This window comes from Amphimedon queenslandica, unplaced genomic scaffold (assembly GCF_000090795.2).
Source record: "Amphimedon queenslandica unplaced genomic scaffold, v1.1 AMPQUscaffold_12265, whole genome shotgun sequence".
NCBI classification, from domain to species: Eukaryota; Metazoa; Porifera; class Demospongiae; order Haplosclerida; family Niphatidae; genus Amphimedon; species Amphimedon queenslandica.
In genome coordinates, this window is record NW_003547497.1 from 2,583 (window position 1) to 6,436 (window position 3,854).

Consider the following 3,854-nt stretch of genomic DNA (forward strand, 5'->3'; position numbering starts at 1 on the left):
ATAGCAGATCAGCATGTATAGCGTATTCTGATTGGTCGCTTGTTCTTTGGTGAAGATACACAAGTTCACATGAAGAGTGATTAGTACCTACTCCAGTCTACTCTGTCTTGTATGAGGTGATAGTTAGGATAAGTATTAATACAAGCCTCTTTGTGTCGCTTGTCTAGCCTGAGTCTCCTTATCTTCTTATTATCCATTAGTGACTGGAGGATGAGTAGTATTGACTCAGTAGACAATGAAGTCTTCCTTAGATTCAGTTCAACTAGTGATGAGTTGAGGAGGAGGTGAGAAAGAGCCTGTCCACTAGTAGAAGTGATGAGAGGATTATAATAAAGATCTAATGAGGTAAGTGTAGAGTTGTGTTCAAGTGCTTGACAGATATTAGTAACTCCTCTATCACTAATGGAGTGGGACTTGATGTCTAGTTCTTGTATTGTTTTATTATTAGTTAGTAGTATACACAAGTACTGGATACAATCATTAGTTAATGGAGTGTACCATATCTGAAGTCTCCTCAGGTTTAGTGTATGCAGTTTAGTTGATGATAGTAGAGATACTGTACTATTAGTAGATGAGAAGTTGAGTCTAATCTCTTTATGATCATTTTTAATATTACTAATCACTTCATTACACTGAACTGGAGATGGAGAGGAAAGGTATACACTGTCACTGCCCCAGTCTACTCCCCCAGTGACTCCTAATATAAACCAAAGGATTATACTTATATACATGTATGTACATAATAATACACATATTCACATCATGTGTATATACAAACACACACAACTTGCTAGTTGTCACTACAACCAATAAACAAATACACACACACAATACATATGTACATACATACACACATGTAATGTGTACATATGTAGGGACAGGAATATAATGTATAAAATTACATGTACATTGTACATGCTACATACACAAGTATGCATGTACACATGACATTACATGTTCATTAATAATTATACTGACTGTCACAATAATCACAAATATTACCTTTATCATGTTGTTTCTTGTCTTGTCTCAGTGCAGATATCATAATAGGATCATCATTAATAGTCTCCAAGAAAAGAGAAGCTTTCTCATCATTACTAGATGAATCATTCCTTATCTTCTGTAGAATAGGAAGGGACACTTCTTCCACTGACAGTATAAACTCTAACAAATGAAGTGACTCCAACATTGAGTAAACACAACTACTAGGAATGAGTCCCTCATCACCAGACACCAAGGATCTTCCTTTCCACTCAAAACTATGAGACTTGTCATATATCTCCAGCTGCTCTCCCTCACTGAATGAAAGATCATTACTCCGTATTCCATGATAGTCAATACGTGCTGTGTAAATAGATTCTGCCATCCCTATATATCATTTAATCAGTAAGCGATTATATGTTAGTGGTTATATGTTAGTGGTGAAATAATATTAATTGTATTGATTTTGCTGTTCCCTTGCAGATCGTTATAATTATTAATGACAAAATGTGATTTAAACATGACAACAGTTTTTTTGATGAAAATTTGGAACAATAATTGCTTTTATGTAATTATTAATTTGAACACTACGCACAGTATTGCACATACTTCAATACATGAATATCATTACTGGTATTGGTACATGCATGCATTAAAAGTATAATACTGTATGTACATGTATATGTGTATTAATAATGAAATACTTAACTCACCTCCACCAATTAATAGTATTTCTTTTATTTGAGTGTGTCCTCCTTCATTAGCTTTCTCTACTGCACTCTTTCCACTCTCATCTTTACTGTTAGGATCAGCTCCTAACTGCAGTAGTATTGATACTTCAAAACTATCACCAGCTTTAACTGATTCATGGAGTGAAGTGTTGAAGTTGTTATCGTCTTCTCTTCTGATAGGAATTGTATCTTTGTCAACAGCTACTTCCAATATTCCTAATCTACTCATTGATTCTTTATTGTTATTGATAGTATCAATAAGAGACTGTGATAGTGAGGTTGGTATTGACAGTGTAATAACAAAGGAACCATAATCAAAGTCAATGTGACTGAAGAGATCTGACATTACTCCAAAGTAATGCTTGAGGACTGTCTTGAGTTTATTTATTGTCATTTCTTCCCATCTGTCATTCAGTTTAATTACGACTGGTTTTGTTTGATCGCTAGTGGTTGGTGAGGCTGCTGCTGGTAACGATGACAATTTCTTTTTGATTATTGATCGTATGTGCTTCAATTGTGATGATTCTGAGAACTCATCGACACTATCAATGTATTGAGTTAGTTCAGTTTGTGCAGTTGAAAGGTAAGTGTCTGTCAAGTGTTTAAGTACACCACAACTGAAGAAATCATAATGAGGCTGAAGAGAATCAAATAGTTCATCAACGTCACCATATTTCAAACTGGATACTGGCATCTTTAAATAAGCAGCTACACTCCTAGCTATAACTTTAAGTTCAGGTTTACCCTTTTGTACTAATTTCTCAATTTCTCCTCTCATTTTAGAATCAAGAGTTGCAAAACGAGAATGAAGACTTCCAATATTGGTAGCAACTTCACTCTTTGAACTGAGCTCAATGACAGTAGTAGGAGTAGATGATTGTGATCCAGTGATTGTTGGTTGTGGTGTGTGAGATTGTGCAGTGACATCCACTGGTTGAAGTGGTCCTTTACTGACTGATGGTTGCTGCTCTAGATTAGGATCAACATCACCACCTTTTGTTTCTATTATAAATCAAAAAGTAAATAAGCATAATGCATATGTACTTTTAAACATACTTAGTTTAGATGCCATGCTGTTTAGTCCTACTTTCTGTAGTGCAGTAACGAGAGAAGAGAACACACTGTTAGCATTAGGATGACACTCAAGTGTTGCTAGTACTGAAGAGAATATTTTATTAGCTCTATCATAAGGAGTGAGTCCAGTGGTTCCAACAGTAACATGAACTGCTTTAGGAATGAGATCAGATGAAAAGAAATAATTATTTAATTGTGAAATAACTGGAGGATTTCCTGCTAACAGATCAACAAGATCAGCTAACATCTCTTTCATTGTCATGTATTCTGGTGACTGGGTGCCTTTTCTTACTAATGGTACAGCTGATGGAGTATTAATAGTAGATTCTGTTTGTGAGGCTTGTGTAGTTAGTGATGGTCGGTGTGGTAAAGGTGCCTTTGGTGGAGGAATTTTGAATTTTTCCTTTAAATGCAATGAACCTATTTAGTACTATAAAATAGACCACTATGCAGTTGACATGTTACCTTTTATTTTTCCAGTAGCTACTCTCATTTCATGGAGCAGTGTTGGATTTTCTTCAAATGCTCTTCTAAGTAGATCCATTCCTTCAGCAGCAGTAGCATTTCTAATCTTTCTTACAGTATCAGCATCAAGCAGTTGTAGAAACTCCTCCAGTTGTCCTTTGCTCAATAACTCATGAAACTTTATCAACTCAGATACTTTTAGTTTATCATCTGGTATATCCATTAACGCAATAGGAGGGAGTAGAGAACCTCCTATCAATGGCTTGTTTGTACCAGGAGGAGGAGCTGGTCCTGTTGTTGACAAAAAATTCATAATTTTCCATTAGAATAATAGAATACTATTCATTTATTTAATATAATTTATTGTATCTGTATATGGTATACTAATTTATGAATTATGATATATTCTTAATAATCAATTACTGCGTACATTATAACATATTGCTGTGTTCTAATATACTCAATAATTGATTATTAAGAATATATCATAATTCATAAATTAGTATACCATATACTATAATATTTAATGAATGAATAATATTTTGCTCTACTTCTGAGAAATCGTGAATTTCAATTTCAAAGCTAGCTGCAGCAAAGCCATAA